The sequence below is a fragment of the Azolla caroliniana genome, unplaced genomic scaffold (assembly GCF_043228905.1).
Source record: "Azolla caroliniana isolate FFs.n. ecotype wild unplaced genomic scaffold, voAzoCaro1.0.p SCAF_22, whole genome shotgun sequence".
NCBI lineage: Eukaryota > Viridiplantae > Streptophyta > Polypodiopsida > Salviniales > Salviniaceae > Azolla > Azolla caroliniana.
The window spans coordinates 2698462-2719224 of record NW_028230457.1 but is presented as its reverse complement, the minus strand read 5'-3'; positions in this window follow the sequence as shown (position 1 = coordinate 2719224).

Here is a 20763-nt window from a genome sequence, read left to right as displayed (position 1 = left end):
GGTTGTCGATATCTGACTTCTCTTGTTCTCCAATCTATGTCTAGATTGGCCATATAAATCTCCAAAAGCTCAAGGCAATGGAATCAAAAGGAGTCGTCATCGGGCTCCCGACACTCACGAAGAAAGAGATTGAAGGCGTGTGTGACGCTTGCCAACTCGGCAAGCAACATCAGCACACATTTCCGAAGGAGCGGAATGTGAGCAAAGGCGTACTCGACGTAATTCATTCCAATGTATGGGGTTCGGCTTAGACGGCGACATTTGGCGGAAGCCGATACTACGTGACCTTCATCGACGACTTCTCTAGACACACTTGGATATACCCGATGCGGCAAAAGAACGAAGTGTTCGGACCCTTCCAAAAATTCAAGAATGAAGCCGAGAAAGCCACGGGCCGACAGGTACGATGTCTTCGGTCGGATGGAGGCAAGGAGTACTTCTTCGACGAATTTTCGGTGTTTCTACGGAAAGAAGGAATATGGTAAGCGTTTTCTTGTCGACATACGCCACAACAAAACGGAGTGGCCGAACGCAAGAATCGGCACATCCTCGAAGTAACGCGGGCCATGATGAACGAGAAGCATATGCCCAAGTCATATTGGGCCGAAGCTGCAAATACGGTCGTCTACCTAATGAACCGGTGCACAACATCCGGAGTGCACGAGGTCACTCCACACGAAAAATACTTCGGAAAGAAGTTAGACTTATCGCACACCCGGATATTCGGTGCGATAGCGTACGTGCACATCCCCGATGAGAAGCGTCAAAAGCTTGACCCGAAGTCGGAGAAATGTATCCTCGTAGGATACTCACTGGAGCAAAAGGGGTACAAGTGCTACAACCCCTCAACTTGAAAATATTAAGTAAGTCGAGACATCATTTTTTATGAGTTCACATCTTGGTATGCAGCAGAGACAACTCCGACTCCGACTCCGACTCCGCTCGACCCGGAATCCGCCGAACAAGAGATAGAGGATGAAGATCGTCTTACGCGCATGTTCGAAGAAAGTCCGATCAAGACCCTGTTGGGGACAAAGGCCGTCATTGCGGAAGATCAAATAGCATTCGATTCGTGTTGAGTACCTGCGTATGACAGTTTGCAAGATCGTGCACAGAGAGAGAGAGAGAGAGAGAGAGAGAGAGAGAGGCACAAAATGACTTTCTATTCAATAGAAAAGAATAATACAACCAACCTTACAAAAAGGTTACTAGGTCACTTTATATAGTGACGACTTAGGGCAACTACCATTTATGCTAATTACACAAATGGCCCAAACTTGAGCTATACAAAGGGATAGTGTGAGTACGTCCATTATACACTTGTATTCGACACTCCCCCATAATGGGCGTATACATGGGTTATCTAAGATTACAGGTATAAACCTAGGTTCTCGGACATATCAGTTTTGTTCGAGTTGGCAGGGTCCGAAGGCAGAAGGCCGAACTGGTCGGGTCGGAAGAGTTGAAGCCGATCATTAAGGAACTGATGTCGGTTGTCTGAAACCATCCTGCGATGTGTCCGGCTCTAACCGGACTGGTTTGTCATTACGCCCATCTGATGCCGAAGGGACCGAAAGCGGTCTGCCGAAAGACACTTGGTCATTCCATCTGCGACATTGTCGGTTGTGGATATTTTCTCTAGACCGATTTTCCCTGAAATGACGCAGTCCCGAACGAAGTGATATCGAACGTCGATATGTTTGGAGGCGTTGTGGTGAACCGGATTTCTCGACAAGGCAACAACACCTTGACTGTCGCTATAGACAACTGGGGCCGAGTCATGGTCGACTTGTCGGAACGTGTGCGCCAGCCGGCCGAGCCACAAAGCTTCTTTTGCAGCATCGGACGCAGCTACATATTCTGCTTCGGTCGTTGAGGTCGCTGTGCACTCCTGAAGTTTCGACTTCCACGAAATTGCTCCATTGCCGAATTTGAAGCAGTATCCAGTTGTTGATTTCCGACTGTCTATGCAGCCGGCGAAGTCCGAGTCGGTGTAACCGACTACGCCTGAGGTTGAGTTCGGGCCGAAAAGAATGCCGTGGTCTTTTGTGCCAGCCAGATATTTGAACACATGCTTGACTGCGTTCCAATGCGATCGGCCAGGATTGTGCATAAATCTGCTAACGACTCCTACGGCATGAGAAATATCAGGCCGTGTCGCGACCATTAGGTACATAAGGGAGCCGACTGCCGGTGCATACGGTACCGACTTCATATCTTCCCCCTCCGGACCGGATGTCGGGCAGTCTCGCTGAGAGAGCCGAAGATTCATGGGGAGCGGGGTTGAAGCAGATTTGGCTGATTGCATGTTGAAGCGTTCCAAGACACGTCCGATATAGTCGGTCTGAGACAAAAAAAGATGTCGTTTATCGCGATGCCGACTAATCTTCATGCCAAGTATGTGTCGTGCCGGACCGAGGTCCTTCATGGCAAACTTCAACCGCAATTGCCGAATGAGATCGGCAAGTTCGCCCGCGTGGCGTCCAGAAATTAGCATGTCGTCCACGTAAATGATGAGGAAGATGGGTGATCCATCTTGAGTTGTGTTGGTAAAAAGACAATGGTCCTCATCGCTTTTTGAGAAGCCGATCGATTGGATGAAATCGTCGAACTTCTTGTACCATTGTCGCGGTGCCTGTTTGAGGCCGTATAGACTCTTCCTGAGTCGGCAGACTAGATGTCCTTGGCCAATTGCTACGAAGCCTTTTGGCTGCTCCATATAAATTTCCTCTTCAAGATCACCATGGAGGAAGGCTGTTTTGACATCTAGCTGAATCAGCTCCAAGTTGTCGGCTTCCACTACGCCGAGTAGAAAACGAAGGGTTGTCATTTTCACCACTGGTGAAAAAATCTCGTCGAAGTCAACGCCATATTCTTGTCGGAAGCCCTTCGCAACTAATCTGGCCTTGTACTTTGGGGTGGTCGAATCAGACGTCTCTTTTAGTCGATAAACCCACTTGCAAGGAAGAGCACGTCGATTCTTAGGTAATTCGACCAGATCCCAAGTCTTGTTTGCCCGAATGGAGTGCATTTCCGACTCCATCGCCAGATGCCAGGTGGCTGAATCGATAGATGTCGATGCTTCTTCGTAAGACGTCGGTTCGCCGGCGTCGGTGAAGAAAATTCCAGGAGAATACCTCTCCGGAGGTTGCGACAGTCTCTCGGATCGTCGAGGTATGATTGGACTGGTCGCATCGGGTATCGAGGTCGGATGGTCCGAAATCGAATTATTCTGTTGTGCCGAGTCAGAGTTGTCCGAGTCGGTAGTGTAAGGTTCAGCTACCCGTGAAGCTGACCGTGTGTTAAGAGCGGGGCCTTCTTGAAGGGTCGGCACATCGGAAAATGTTACCCTTCGGACTTCGATCGGTGTTTCGACTGATGGATTCATAGCCGACTCGTTGAACACAACGTCCGAACTTCGAACGATTTGTCTGCGTTCGGGGTCCCAGAGTCGGTATCCCATTTCGCCGTCTGATCCATATCCAAGGAAGATGCATTTCTTGGACCGAGGTGCAAGTTTTCGGCGATCATCTTTCGGAATAAGGGCGTATGCCTCGCATCCGAAGATCCTCAGCTTGTCGTAATTCGGCTTACTGCCGATCCATAGTTCCTGAGGAATTTGAAGTCCTAGAGGTCTGCTTGGCGACATATTGATTATGTGTACTGCCGTGAGTAGAGCCTCTGCCCAGAAGCCATCCGACAGTCCGGAGTGTTGGAGCATGGAAACTATCCGTTCTTGGATTGTCCGATTCATGCGTTCTGCAATCCCGTTTTGCTCCGGACTGTGTGGTGCCGTAAATTCACGTCGGATGCCGCGTTGTCGGCAGAATTTGACGAATTCTTCTGATTTGAACTCTCCCCCATTGTCGGTCCGAAAGCATTTCAGTTTTCGGTCAGTTTGATTTTCTACCATAGCGAGCCAATCGGAGAAGATCGAGAAGACACGATCTTTGGTGCGAATTGGATAAGCCCACACCTTTCGAGTCGAATCGTCAATAAAACTGACGAAGTAAGAGGCACCGCCGAGAGACTAATGCGGCATTGGGCCACAGACGTCCGAGTGGACTAAATCGAGAGGTCTCGTTTCTCTTGGTGCTGATGTCGGGTGTGATGCGGTTGCTTGTTTGCCATACTGGCAATGTTCGCAGAATTGATGGTCCGAGAAGGAGAGTTTAGGGATGTATCCGGCTCTAGATAGGTGCGTAATGCCGGCCTTGCTGAGGTGTCCTAATCTTCTGTGCCATAGTGATGACACAGGAATATCCACCAAAAACAGGTTACCCTCTCTGAGCGTAACATGTAACGGATACAGTGAGTGTATCTTGGGCCCTCTAGCAAGCAGGAGGTTCCCCCTGTGGAGTGTCCACCCTCCCGAAGAAAAACCGGCACGAATGCCGTCTTCATCTAGTTGTCCGACTGAGATCAATGGCCTTGAGAGCTCGGGTACATGTCGGACATTGTGAAGTACAAGTGTAGAGCCACCTGCAAGGTTGAGCTCTACTGTGCCGATTCCAATGATGTCACAGTGTTGCGAGTTGCCGACTCGAACTGAGTCGGAGTGACGGATCGTATATTGCCGAAATTGGGATCGATGAGGAGTCACGTGAAATGACGCGCCCGAATCTAAGAGCCATGTGCTCGATTCTTCAGTCGTGAGCCGAACTTCTGATCCGACTGGATTTTCGATTGATAGTATATTCGGGTCGTTTGGTAGCACATCAGCTGAGAAGCTGACGTAATTGATCTCCTCATGCCGGCCACTCTTCTTGTCTGATTTCTGAGACTTGTCGTTCTTGTTCTTGAGTGCGCGGCAGTCGGCTTTGATGTGTCCGGGTTTCTTGCAATAGTTGCAGATTCGATTATCCCGTGACTGGCTCCGTCTTCACTGATTGTTCGGCTGCCGTGAGGAATCTCTTCCTCGTATGTTCGATCGGTCTGTCGAACCTTGTACTACGTAAGCGTCGTCTGTTGAGTCTTTGGCGAAAGACTTTCTCCGAGCTGCTTCGGTCAGGATTGCGCTCGTGACTTCGGAGTATTTAACAGCCGTGGTTGACGCTGTCGTGCCTTTCGGCTCCGGATCGTTGCGTGAGTCGGGTGGGAACCGCTGGGGTTTTGGACTAGGAAGAGGAGAGTTTTAAGGCTAATAAGAATATAAATATGTTGTAAGAAAGAGTTATAGAAAACTCGTGAATCCCATGAGTGTATTGTATTAGATTAATCAATATGAATATAAGAATATAAACTTCGGTTGAAAGAGAATGATATAGAATTCTCGTGAATCCCACGAGTATAGTTTATTAATTGGTGTTTTTTAGAAACATATCCAATTTCCAAATATTTTTCACACAATTACATTGTGCTTCCCATCCTTATGTAGTGATGAGGAAGTATTAGTGATCTATGCTTTTTCTCTAACTATAGACCCCATGCTTTTCCTATAGATAGACTATATGCTTTATCTAAAGTGATCATGCTTTTTTCTAACTTGTGCGTTTTTTTATCATGCACGCTAGATGTGTATGTGTAGCTTTTTCTTTTGTTATGCGTTTTTCTAATGTTTATCCTAGCGTGAATTTACCTTTCTATGTGGGACATCTATGCTTTAACACTAATGAAATACTAGTGTAATGGTAAGACATTACATTATTAACATGGAGGTGCAAGGTTCGAATCTTGCCCTATGCATGTTCCATTTATTTTGCTATTTTCTTCTATTTCTTCATTTTTTATTGAATCTAATACTATATACGTTTTTCACGTAGTGTACAAAATACACTACGACACTCACCCCCTCCAAACCCTCACATCCTCCGGTATGTGCCGAAGTTGTTGGTGTTTGTTAGTCTCCTCCTTCATCCTCCGTTTGTCCCGCTATGTCAACTTTGTCTCTCCATTTTGAGTAGACCCATTCTTTCCACCCGAACCATTGTCGCCATCCGATCCACCATATTCTATGTTCGCTTTTTGCATGGCCCGCTTGGTCCTTGTCATCCGCGGTAGTATCTTTTCTTGCCCTCTTTCTTTTCTTCATCAATCTCGACTTCTTTTCGGATTTTCAGTTTAGTCGGATTAGGTTACTTCCGATTCGGTCTCGTCGGATCGTCTTTCGATTAGTTCGGCTTCCTTTCCTATTTGTATTCGGTCGATCCGGACTCGGTTGATCGGTTTTTACCGATTCAGTGCTCTTTCGGGTCGGTTTCTTTTCTTTTCTTTTCGTCCGGATTTGCTTTCTTTTCTTCGTTTTCACCTGCCTTGTCCGGTTCGACTTTCGGCACTTCTTTCCGTTGTTCGCCACGTAGGTCCTCCGATATGTGCTCGTTGTTCGGTCCTCGTGTGGTTGTAATGCATGCTTCTTTTCTCGCCGTAGCGCGTGCTTCTTTATTCGCCATAACACGCGTTTCTTTATTCGCCGTAGAGCGTGCTCTGTATTACGCGCTTCTCCCGTCGTAGACCCGACCTCCGCATTGTCGCACTTTCTTTTAGATTGGAATTTCGGATGGATCATTTTCCATCCGAACCGACTTCCGACTTTACCTTCCTCGCCGCCATCTCCCGTCTCTCCGGTCTCATGTTGGTTCTCGGACACAACCGCCGAAGTCTCTAGATATTGTTGGCATGAATCCTCGGTATTACCTTCTTTCGTAGTTTCACCCTTAGCATTCTTCTCGGCTATCTCTTCATCGTATTCGTCGGCTTCGACATTCGTTTTCTCTCCGCCACCTTCCGTCTCTTCGGTCTCACGTTGCCTTTCGATCGCAACCGCCGGAGTCTCTGGAATCAGTGGTGGGGAAGTCTCGATATGGCAATCCGCCATTGATTCGTCCATAGCCACCTCCGATTCGATTTCGTCTTTTGTGGCTACCTCCTTAATCACATCCGCTTCACACTCTTTATCTGCATCAATTATGCAAACATCTATTATGCTTACCCCTTTTTGACCCGATGTCTCGGGCACTTGTATCCCGAAATTTCCTTCTACACTTGAATTATCGGCCTTATCCTTCGCCATCGTTCTTTCACAAGACGAGTGGGTGTCTTGTTCCACTCTTTCTCCCGTGGTACCATCATGTTGTATTTCGGCCTTCATATTGGCTTCATCGTTTTTCCTCAATCGACCATCCTTCATGGGCCATGTCGTTGTTGACGAGATTCTCAGCTTCCTTTCATCATGTCTTCGGCATACCCTTTCGACTTTGGCCCAATCCTCGGTAAGGCCGTTCGCACCGTCATCATCTTCGAGTTCGATCCCAATGTCCATCCTTTCTTTCCGATCGATCGATCTTACGAACATTAAGACTTTATCTTCTCCCACCAATCTTCGTTCCCGCTCCGAGAGTCGAGCAAAACGATGCTCGAACTCTAGGAATGCTTGTGTTGCACTTCGGTGGGTCTTCTCCGATGCCACCCATTCGTCGAATTCTCGCCGATCTTTTCCCTTCGATCTCTTGTAATCATATGCCTCTCGTAAAGCTTCTTCGAATGATCCCCATGTCGAGTTTTGTTGCCGTATCTTGTAGATTCTCTCTTGTAGCTCATCCGTGGCCACCCGATTGAAGGATGTCACTTGCAATCCTTCTGGTATCCCACATCGTATCATCTCCGCCTTGTAGTCACGTAGATAGCGTGACACATCGTTTCCGTTGAATTGTCCGTTTCGTTGTATGAGCCGCTTTACTGCCCCCGTGATCTCCGACATCACTCGTTGTTCTTGTAGCATCCGCTCGAACATCATCATCATGTTGCTAGCCTCTTGTTGATTTTCCATCTCCTTGCCACCCGTCTTCACGTCGGGTTCACCAACTGTGTCGTGCCTTTCGGCTCCGGATCGTTGCGTGAGTCGGGTGGGAACCGCTGGGGTTTTGGACTAGGAAGAGGAGAGTTTTAAGGCTAATAAGAATATAAATATGTTGTAAGAAAGAGTTATAGCAAACTCGTGAATCCCATGAGTGTATTGTATTAGATTAATCAATATGAATATAAGAATATAAACTTCGGTTGAAAGAGAATGATATAGAATTCTCGTGAATCCCACGAGTATAGTTTATTAATTGGTGTTTTTTAGAAACATATCCAGTTTCCAAATATTTTTCACACAATTACATTGTGCTTCCCATCCTTATGTAGTGATGAGGAAGTATTAGTGATCTATGCTTTTTCTCTAACTATAGACCCCATGCTTTTCCTATAGATAGACTATATGCTTTATCTAAAGTGATCATGCTTTTTTCTAACTTGTGCGTTTTTTTATCATGCACGCTAGATGTGTATGTGTAGCTTTTTCTTTTGTTATACGTTTTTCTAATGTTTATCCTAGCGTGAATTTACCTTTCTATGTGGGACATCTATGCTTTAACACTAATGAAATACTAGTGTAATGGTAAGACATTACATTATTAACATGGAGGTGCAAGGTTCGAATCTTGCCCTATGCATGTTCCATTTATTTTGCTATTTTCTTCTATTTCTTCATTTTTTATTGAATCTAATACTATATACGTTTTTCACGTAGTGTACAAAATACACTACGACAACGCGTTGCACACGGTTGTGACGAAAGTTTCCCATGATGAGGGAAGGCTGCTCATGAGTATCATTGCTTTGAGTTCATCCGCAAGTTGTAGAGGCATCGGATCAGATACATCTTTGTTGCGGCAACCTTCTTTTCATAAGTTTCTGACAGTGTTTTCCAAAGTTCAAACGCTGTCGTGCATGATTGCACTGTGAAGTACACTGACTCCGACAAGTGCATCCAAATCGTGGCACGGACGATTCTGTCCAGCTTTAGCCACTCGTTTGCCTTGTATGCTTCTAGAGGATTTTCATTCTCAATCGGGTCTATCTGACCCTTGACTATGAGATAGTCCTGCATTTGTTCATTCCAGAAGTTGAAGTTCGAACCGTCGAACCTCCTTAGACTCATTTCCGATGAGCCAGATGTTGATGCTATCATATTCGGTTTCGGTTGGGAAGACTTGGTTCGGAGTTGAGTACGAGCCTTAGTGGGGTGCAACCGGTCAGCTCACCCAATATCGTTCTAGTCTGTTTTGAACCCGAGTCGGTTTGGTTTCGGATACTTGTTGTTGAAATTGCTCAAAGTGACTACGATAATCTTGAGGGACAAAACCGGTTGGTCTTCCTGAATGTCATCGAGTCGGAGTGACCCTGGTTAGCTCCCGATTGCACGAAACCGATTGTTTGGGCCAATTCTGCTTCAGATGACTGCAGCGATGAGAGGGACGGATCCAATTGATCCTCCCAAATATCGATCAACCAAGTGAAGCACGAAGTGGTTGTTGCCAAGAGACCAATCTGTAGCGGGTGGTTACAGCAAGCGGGTGAATAGCGTCCGGTGACCTATTCGGATGTTGTTTAACCGAATGAAGCATGATTGGGTCGGGTGTTGCTCAAGGAGCTCCCCTCAAGCGGTTACAATCACAGGAACAGAGTACAACCGACTGGCTTACTCCAATTTGTGATTTAACACAGTGAGATGCGAGCTTTTTGTTTTTCTTCTCCCTTCTCTGTTCTTCAAAGAAAACGAAAATAGAATGTTGTGTTGTACGATGACGACCGGCAGCGGGTTGAAGAACCTCCAACGCTCTGATACCAAATGTTGGCGACAAGGCCGTCAATGCGGAAGTGCAAGCAACATTCATGATGAAGGAGAACCTGTGTATGCACGAGCAAGATAGACATAGAGGGGGAGAGAGAGAGAGAGAGAGAGAGAGAGAGGCACAAAGGAAAACGTTATATTCCAATCGCAACAGTTTCAAAATGACAACCAACCTTCACTAAAGGTTACAAAGTCACTTTATATAGTGAATGTCCTAGGGCAACGTTATATTCCATTATACACTTGTATTCGACACTCCACCCGTGAAAAGAATCCGGTCAGCCGATTCCGCCACAATGACTACATGGCATATCACTATGCCTTTATGATGAAGGTGGCGACAATACGCGAGCCGGAAACATTTTCCGAAGCAGCCAAGGATCCGCAATGGATCGAAGCCATGAACGAGGAGATGCAGGCACTACGCAAGAACAAGACGTGGGATCTCGTTCCCACCTCACCGGATGCAGATGGATTTACAAAGTGAAGTACAACGCCGATGGTTTTGTCAACCGCTACAAAGCGCGACTCGTAGCGAAAGGCTACGCACAAACGCACGTAGTTGACTACGAAGAGACCTTTGCCCCGATGGCAAAGATGACGACGGTATGGACCGTAATTGCGCTTGCCGCGGCGAAAGGGTGGCACCTTCATCAAATGGACGTAAAGAATGCCTTTCTACAAGGCGAATTAGAAAAGGAGGTGTACATGATGCAACCACCCAACTTCAACTCGAGCGTCCATCCTCAAACTAGATGCCGACTCCGGCACAAACGAGTGTGATCCGACTCAATATCGTCAACTGATCGGGAGCCTCATCTTCCTCACGATCACTCGACCCGACCTTAGCTATCCAGTCGGACTCCTTAGCCAAATCACGCAAAAACCACGCAACACTCACTTGGATTGCGCTAAGTGAGTAATACGATACGTGAGCAGCACAATGGATTACGACGTTCTCTACGCATCGTCCACACCAATACGACTCGAAGGGTACACAGACACGGATTGGGCTGGCTACAAAGCCGATCGACGATTGACCTTCGGATTTGTCTTCTCCCTTGGCAGTGGAGCAATTCATGGAGTAGCAAGAAGCAGCCTACCATCTCTCTTTCAAGTATGGAGGCGGAATACAGGGGCGCAGCCGTAGGTGCGTGTGAAGCCGTATTGGTCAAGAGGATTTTTAAGGATCTGGGCGTTCCCATCAAGGATCCGACTCCCCTTTACTACGACAACATCAACAGTATTTCTCTGGCTCGGAACCCGGTGTTCCATGCATGCACGAAGCATATCGAAGTGCACTATCACTTCATTTGGGAGTGTGTTCAAGCCGGAGATGTCGACCTTCAACACATCAATACAAATCTTCAAACGGCCAAGATCTTCACGAAGGCCCAAGGAGCCCACAAGCTTCGGCAATTCATGTCAGACCTTGGATTGATGATCCCTGACTTGCCAAGCTTGAGGGGGAGTACAAGCGAGAACCGCATACTGAGCGGACACCGGATATCGTCCGAACCAGATACCAACCTGAGTTGAGCTTGAGGGGGCATGTTGAGAATCAAGCTCAACATAGCACAACGTGTGAACACACCTTTTGAGAATCCATGATTACTCAAAAGTCAAGAGTCACACCACTACTCTTTACACATTAACTATGTGTCATAGAATCATATTCTATGACACATAACTAATGAGTTACATATTCCCCATGACTATGAGTCTTCACATTCCCCAAGAGAGAGAGTGGTTGTTGTAAAGTTAATGAAGAGAGAGGGTGACTCTATATAAATCACCATCCTCATACTTCATACTAAGTCGGTTGTGACTCCTTGTTATGCTACATTTTGTAAATCTCATTCTACTTGTGAAATATACACCTTCTTCTTGAGTATTTTACTTTCCTATCATTTATCTATCTTGAGTTCTCTTTTATCTCCACTCTTCTTCTCTCACACATATACGCACATAACACACATCTATTCTGCTACACAAGAATCACCATTGATTCTTTACATTCAGCAATAAAAGCAAGACAAATACATCACATACTCTTCCATAGTCAATAATTTTCGGATTACCTTAACCCTCACACTAAGAAACCCATAATTTGTGAACCTAATCGACATATGGAGTCTACAGCCATAAAAACAAGACAAATACATCACATACTCTTTCACAGTCAATAATTTTCAAATTCCCTTAACCCTCAGATTAAGAAACCTATAATTTAGGAACCTAATCGATATATGAACTCTAATTCAGCCATAAAAACAAGAACAATACACCATATACTCTTCCACAGTCAATAATTTTTGAATTCCCTAAACCCACGGACTAAGACACCCATAATTTGTAAACCTAATTGATATATGGACTCTAATTCGGCCATAAAAACCAAACAAATACATCACAAACTCTTCTACAATCAATTGTTTTTCATTTCCCTAAACCTCGATCTAAGAAACCTATAATTTATGAACCTAATCACCATATGAACTCCAATTCAACAATTAAAACAAGATAAATACATCGTTTACTCTTCCATAGTCAATAATTTTTGAAATCCCTAAACCCTTGATCTAAGGAACCCACAATTTATGAACTTAATCATTGTATGAAATCTGATTAAGCAATAAAAACAAGACACATGCATCACATACTTTTCCACAGCCAATAATTTTTTAGTTCCCTAAACCCTCGGTCTTAGAAAACCTAGAAATGCACAAAAAATCTACGTACCCGGAGAAGACGATAGGAGCACAAATAGTGTGTTGAGAAGAGATAAGGTGAAGGAATAGTATTCTATGCACTTGCACGTGATCCATTAAGAAGCAAACAGGGTTTGATCGGTGGCTATTGGGGCCACGCTCTCTAAAATGTGCAGACAAAACAAAATTTGGGGAAAAATATTTTGTGTGTAAAAAGCCCTAAGTACGCACTTCTTCCTTGCGTTCAAAGTGCATACTTAACCGAATGGTTACTGTATTGTATTGTATGTATGTGTTATGTGTAAATGTGTATGTATGTCAGTGTATAGGTATGTGTGTATGTATGTACATATTGTATTGTATTGTATTAATTTTGTTTATTGTATATATTGTATGTATGGCATGTGTGTATGATTGTATATGTTATGTGTGTGTGTGTTTATGTATGTATGTATGTACGTAAGTGTGTGTATGATTGTATACATTGTGTGTGTGTGTGTGTGTGTGTGTGTGTGTGTGTGTGTGTGTGTGTTTATGTATGTATGTATGTATGTACGTGAGTGTGTGTAAGTCTAAGAATTTATGTGTTGGTTTATGTATGATGTTTGTACTTATGTGTACCTGTAAAATATTTGTAGAGTAGTTGTGGCAGCCCCGATAGAGAATAATGGTGAGCAAAAGAGACACGACAAGGCGAGTGGCGGCTGCAACAAAACGAGCACAGAGGCGGCAAAACCAAGACAGAAGCAACAAGGGGAGAAGAGGCGACAACAACAACGAGGAGAGACGAGGAGGTAGAGCAAAGGAGGCAGCAAAAATCTAAATTTAAAAAAACATGAATGTTTGAATATTATGTTTAGTATGAATGTATGTATGTATGTATGTATGTATGTATGTATGTATGTATGTATGTGCACATAATGTATGCTTGCATGAATAAACATGAATGAATGAATATATGAATGTACATATGTGTATATATGTTAATGTAATATGTAATGTATGTATATTTGTATGTGTATGTGTATGCATAATACATATATGTGTGTGTGGATGTTTGTTTGTAATATGTATGTATGTGTATGTATAATATATATTGTTTGTAAGCATGAGACTACATTTAGTAGCGATGCATTCCCTTTCATATCTCTTTATCTCTCTTGTAGTTCATGTGTCCGGGACTACACATGGCAGCCGGGATTTTGTATTTCATTTTTATTCATCTTGTATCTCCAACCCTATAGTCTATCGCATAGCACGGTGTCATATTTGTCACCGGCTTATGTACTCACCCCTTGTAAAAATCTTTATATTCTAAGCCCTGCCCCTCCCCAACTTTCTCCTATTTTCAGCCCTACCCCTCCCCTACTTTCTCCTATTTCTGGCCCTACCCCTTACCCATTTTTTCCTATTCTCATTCAAACCCCTCTCCCACATTACTTTTATTTTTTCTTTAGAATGTTTTCACTTTTATAACTTATCACTTTTATAGTTTAACTTAAACATTCATACCCCTCATATATATGTACATTAATTTTACATACACATACACACATATTACAAACAAACATCCACACACATATATGCATACACATACAAATATACATACATTACATATTACATATATGCACATATGTACATTCATATATCCATTCATTCATGTTTATTCATGCATGCATACATTACATATATATATATTCATTTATTTTTATTTTTATTTATTAAAGATATCTTGTCATTAGTGTAACCATTTTACAAGATTTAAATTCTATGTGATTGGGGGGGGAAACAACCATTTCGGAGGTTGAAAATGCTAATAAGGAGTACCACATTTGGCTGTCATGAATGGAGTAGCTTTCCATATAGTGATAAACTCATGCTGTTGAGCAATTTTAGCATCAGAATCTCCAACAATACCATCCCATTGTCCCTTCAAAGTATGAATTATGTCTAACCAAATACTTGAAACCAATTCGGCCGGTGGTGTTTTCAGTTGATGGAAAATAAGAGAGCACCTAACCTTCCAAATATGATATATAGTGGTACTACTCAATATCTCCCATATTGGTTGGACTTCCTTTCGTGTTCCTATAAACTGTAATGACAACAATGGTATTGTATGAACACTTCCAGATTTTGTGTAAAATCCATGGTATCCATAGATTCAGTGTCATAATGAAATGCATCACGAACAATAGATGTCCAAACCACCATGCCCCAAGTGAAAACCAATGGGGGGAAATAGTTAGCAAAAATTCTGAGGCGTTGCCATATCAGTTGAGACTCAGTACATTCCCATAAGCAATGTTTTTTAGTTTCCATTTGTAAATGGCATCGTGCACAGGTAGAATCTACTCCCATCCTATGCAGCCATGTGCCAACCGGCAAGGCTCGGTGTACAAGTAACCACAGTACATGCAATATTTGATGCAGTTGTTTTCTTGCCCATAATACAACCCGGAAATTTGCAAGGATTCAGGGAGTAATACCTTGTTGATTCCAATATTGAAATGCAGCCGGTATCACATCTCGTGTATCTGAAAGCACATGTCTTCCTAACTGTACAGAATATTGGAAGAAATTAAACTTGTTTCCCGTAAAAGGATCTGTCCATTGATAATCAATTGGATCCCACTCTAATCTGAATACTGGTTTTTTAGCCAACACCCACAACTTCCAATGTGTCTTTATTTCCTCAATCATTGGATCAATGTACCATTTCCGGTCAACATATCCGATGACTCTTATCTTGTGTTCCATTGCATAAGGGTAATCTATCCTCATTTCCCCGGACTGTGTCAATTGATATGCTTCATCCACCTCAAAAGATCGGTAGGTCTTATCATCTGAATATCCCTTAACAACCAAGAGTACTTCCAATCTTGAATAAACTCCAACCCCATGTGTGGTTAGAGTTATTGGGTGGAATGGGGAATCTACTCATAGCATCTTGAATTTGTTGATACATTATTCGGCCACCATGCATACTCCCTAGGATTTCTTTTTTTTCTTCCCATGAACGTGATAAAAAATGTTGCCATGTATGAATTATTTTTGCACGACCTTCTGCCATTTTTCCCCACGATAACCAGTGTCTAGAACCCAACACTAAACCATCCGATGTTGTAAACCACGGATTCCAGACTATCCTTTCTCTGAGATACTCAAGATAATGTTTGGGTTTAGGTTTATTGCGAAGCAAACCAAGTAATACTTGTTTCCATGCTGAAAATAATGTTCTAATAAACTTGTCTTCCTATTTGTGAGCTGTAGGTACTCTGAAATTTTCCCTAAATATCCAATTTACATCCTTAGACCAAGGGGCACCTAATCGAGGAGAGCAATCTGAACAATGTTCAAGCAATAGTACTTTCCATATCTCTTTCCCCGGCGTAAATCCTCTAATGAGCAACTTACTTAATAATGTTGTCATGATATGGCAACACTCAAACCCATAACCTTGTGGTATATGGGTCGAGCTCTTAACCATCACACCATCTATAGTAATTCAGAGGATATTATTTTCATTTATGTTTTATTATAAGAAAGTAATGTATATTCCAGATTTCTCTGGAACATTCTAGAAGTTTCAGGATTACTCCTGACAACACTATAAAAGAAGGCACTAGGCATTATGTTTAACCAAATTGGTTCAACACCAGTCTTAAGCCTCTTAGCCGATTTGTACTTATCTTTCATATAATATAAGAGTTGTTGTCATCATCCTTCTCTCTCTCTCATTCTCGCTATCTCTCTTTTCGCTTCTCTCTTTCTCTCTCTCTCGGGAGTCTTACGCAGTCCTATCCTCTTAGTACTAATAGTACTGCTCTTCTTTAATACTAATTCCATCTCTGCTTTAGTACTATTCCTGACAGTTTGAACCAATTTTCCGGTCCTCCAACCTACTTGTCGTTCTCCCTCATCCTCCTACCCTTTTCCCTATACTATGGCTACTGTCAGCGCCCAAGAATATCAATCCGTTTTTTCCGAGCTACAGTGCTTAAAAGAAAAATTTGTTGCCTTGGAACAAGAAAACCAACAGCTGATAGGGGATCTGCAACAAATCGCTCTAGAAAAACAACAAACGCAGCAACAACATGGGGAGTTAGCATTACGGGTGCAACAACTCGAAGCGGCATTGCAACATCAAGGATCAAGTCCCCAAGGATTTCATAAAGAGCCGAAGATTGGACTTCCTGTGAAATTTGATGGAACGCGATCGCAATTCAGGGGATTCCTTAATCAGGTACGATTAGTCATCCAAATGCATCCTTCTCGATATCCCACCAATGCATCCCGAGTCGGCTTAATAGGCACGTTGCTTAGCGGCTCAGCCTTAGCATGGTTCGCTCCACTTCTAGAAAAACAATCGCCCTTGCTTAATAACTTTGAAGATTTTATTAGTGAGTTTAAAGCCTGCTTTGGAGACACCGACAGCATCAGGACGGCGATCAACAAGATTCGGCGATTGCGTCAAGGCGATCGTCCAGCCTCTGCCTACGCTGCGGATTTCCACCTACTCGCTTCAGATATAGCCTGGGATGATCAAGCACTAATGGAGCAGTTTCGCTATGGCCTGCGAAACGATGTCAAAGATCTACTTCTAACTTTGCCCGAAGAACCAAAGTCTCTTACGGAGGCAATCAGTCGGGCGGTCCGATGTGACAACCGCCTTTTCGAACGGCGTTCGGAACGTCAATTACAAATACCACGCTCTAGGCTAGAGCCCACTTACGCCGCAGTCACGGCTAAACCGTTTTCACGAGACATACCTCAAGCAAATACTTCGACACAGATGGAGATCGATACCATGCGTCGACGCGGCCCGTTATCGGAAGAAGAAAAGCAATGACGACGTGCCAATCGATTATGTGTTTATTGCGGTGGACCAGGGCATATCGCCATCAATTGTCCCCATAGGCCAATAAGACAGGTAAATCAAATCGTCGCCTGTACTAAACTCGAGTCAATTCTTCCCTTCGGAGTGTCTGATAGTATTAATAGTACTAATAGAGTGTCAAATAGTATTCATAGTACTAATAGCCCAAGTATCTCAAACAAATTTGAAATCCTTAGTCAATTAGATGAAGACTTAAACGATTGAGTCCAGCCAAAATAGGAGCCGTTTGGTTGGACAACAGCCCTAGATCTGTACAGCCCATTAGTGGTTCCATTCCTTCCAAGCAAGTTAGCAATGTGTTCCTAGCCCAAGTCATTGTTAGTACTAAAAGTACTCTCCCAGTACCCGTCCTAGCACTTTTAGATTCCGGAGCTAATTCCTGTTTCATGGATCAAAATTTTGCCCATGCTTCTCAGATATCCCTAAGAAAACTTCCTTGTCCCGCATCTGTAGTAGTCATTGATGGTCGTCCCATTGCTTCCGGGAATATTGTAGAAGAATCAGAACCCATTCAAGTTGTCCTAGGTAGTTTTGTGTGTGTAATATCATTTAATATAATTAGTAGTCCAGAGCATCCCATTGTCCTAGGATTACCTTGGTTTGAATTACATAATCCAGCCATAGATTGGAGAACAAGAGAAGTCCGATATCGACCACCCCAAGAATCTACTCACCGAGTTTCGACCATTTCACTCCATCAATTACGCGAAGAAGGACACAAGGAGGCAATGTTCCTATTTGCAATATCAGTACATCCTTCCAGCACTATAAAGAAGGACTCCTCAGTACAACTTCCGGCAAAATATCATCCTTATGCCGATGTATTTGACAAGGTAAAAGCCGGTACCCTTCCTCATCACTGTCCCTATGACTATCCCATCGATTTACAACCAGGAACCGAGCCACCATGGGGACCAATTTACAACTTCTCACCCACCGAGTTAGAAGTCCTTTGAGCCTACATAGAGGAGAACTTGGCAAGCGGGTTCATCCGTCATTCGAAATCTTCGGCCAGTGCACCCATCTTCTTTGTCAAGAAGAAAGATGGCTCACTTCGTCTCATCGTTGATTACCGCGGATTGAATAAGGTCACCATCCGGAATAGGTATGCACTTCCTCTTATATCAAGTCTTTTAGAGCGAGTTAATGGTCCCAAGTTTTTTACCAAAATCGATCTATGAGGAGCGTATAACCTCGTGCAGATCCGACCGGGAGATGAATGGAAGACCGCCTTTCGCACGCGGTATGGGCATTTTGAGTATACTGTTATGCCGTTTGGCTTAACCAATGCACCCGTAGTCTTCCAACACATGGCAAATGATATATTCAGAGACCTCTTGGATATCTGTTTGATCATCTATCTAGATGATCTATTGATTTATTCGAAGACCCAGCAAGAGCACGATTCTCATGTACTATTAGTACTAAAGCAACTCCGCGAGAATGGTCTTTATGCCAAGCTAGAAAAATGTAGCTTTGACTGCAAGCAAGTGGAATTTCTAGGCTACGTTGTCGTGAAGGATTTGCTTCACGATATAAAAATAAATTTAAATATTGAATTCAATAATATTTCAAACACTTGAACCTACAACCTTATAAGCCAAGCACAATATATATACCACTAGGGTAAGCTATTTGTTTTTAGAAATGTTGTCAAGAATGTGCTTCACTATATAAGAATAAACTTATATATTGTATTAAGTAAAATTGAGAGACTTGAACTCTCAACCTTGTATGCCAAACACAAAGTATACACCACTGAGCTAGGTTAGTTATTTTAGAATGTATTTTTATCATTATACTTATCCCATATCTACTTTCATACATGGGAGCTCAAGTGAGCATGATGGCTACCATGCATCACGTGCAATACATGTGCGCCAAATGGCGATCATGCATTACATGTAACTCATGCATGCCATGCTCCCATACATTATCATATGCATGCCAACACTTATATAAAGAGGAGCAAGGAAAACAAGAAGGGAATCAAGAGAAAGTGGGAGAAAAAGGAATCCAAGCAAGTGTTAAAGATATCTTATTCGGTGAAGAGCCTCGCGTTTCAAAGTGGAAGTCGTGGGTTCAAATCAAGGGTCGATAGAGAATGTGTTCAAGCTCATTGGGTGGAGAACCTCTCGTTTCGAAGTGAGGTCGTGGGTTGAAATCAAGGGTCGGTATTGAAAAGATTCATCTTACGATCAAGGATTGTGAAGTTGGTAAAATATTATATTTTTAATATACATCATGTTTATATCATATACTCTTGTTTCTAGAATCATATTTTGTCTAAATCTTCTTTCTTGAATCATACATTGTCTCTATCTTTTATCTATGCTCGTCTATCTCTCTCTCTCTCTCTCTCTCACACACACACACACATTACTTGTAACTCTTCGTCTTACTACCCTTAACCATTCTATCATCACCATACAAGCCTTATTAAAAGTTAAGTTTCTTCAACTCCCCTTAACCTTAGTCCCCGCGACTTCGCCGCACGAACCACAACTACCCCGACAACGTCATCTCCTCAAAGGGCATCGCCATGGATCCAGCTAAAGTCCAAACTGTACTAGAGTGGAAAATTCCACGGTCGGTACAAGATGTACAATGTTTTCTAGGTTTTGCTAACTTCTACCGTAAGTTTATACAGGATTATTCAAAGATTATTTTACCCCTCACACAACTTACGAAGAAGGGCCAAGCATTTCTTTGGTCCATCGAAGCAGATATGGCTTTTCGGCATCTTAAGAAAGCCTTTACATCAGCACCGATTCTAGCTCATGTGGATACCAGCAAACCATTCATCATGGAGGCCGATGCTTCAAATTTCGCCCTCGGTAGCATCCTTTCTCAACAAGCAGATAAAGAAGAGTTGCATCCGGTGGCTTTCCATTTGCGCAAATTCGATGTCACGGAAATCAACTACGAAATACATGACAAGGAGTTATTAGCCATCGTGGATTCATTTGTGCAATGGCGGCATTTCTTAGAGGGCTATCCACATCAGGTCATTGTCTTTAGTGATCATAAAAACCTTGCTTATTTCCAGAACGCTCGCGTACTAAATCGACAACAAGCTCGGTGGGTGCAATTCCTCATGCATTTCGACTTCAAAATCACATATCGACCGGGAAAGCAGCAAGGAAAAGCAGATGCACTATCACGGCTTGTAGCGGTGTCGATGAAGCGGAGGTATCCTCCCAACCGATGCCGGCTGAGCCAAGTACGGAGTTCTTTGGATACTTCGATCATCATGGTTGTGTTGAGAGAGCAGGGAGGCGAGCAAGGAGGCGAGCAGGGAGGCGAGCAGGGATGAGACAGAGAGCGAGAGAGCGCATGGTTGCAAGGAGTTTGGGAGTGAGAGAGAGATTGAATAGAGGAAGAGAGAGCTTCAGCGTTTCTGCAAAAATGAGAGCTACGTTTGTGGTGTCTTTCTTTTTGTATGTGCTTCGATTCTCGAGACATGGCCTTATGCCCTGCCATACTGGGAGTTAAGAACCACGCGTCGTGTGAACCGTTAGTACTTGGTTTTCTCGTAT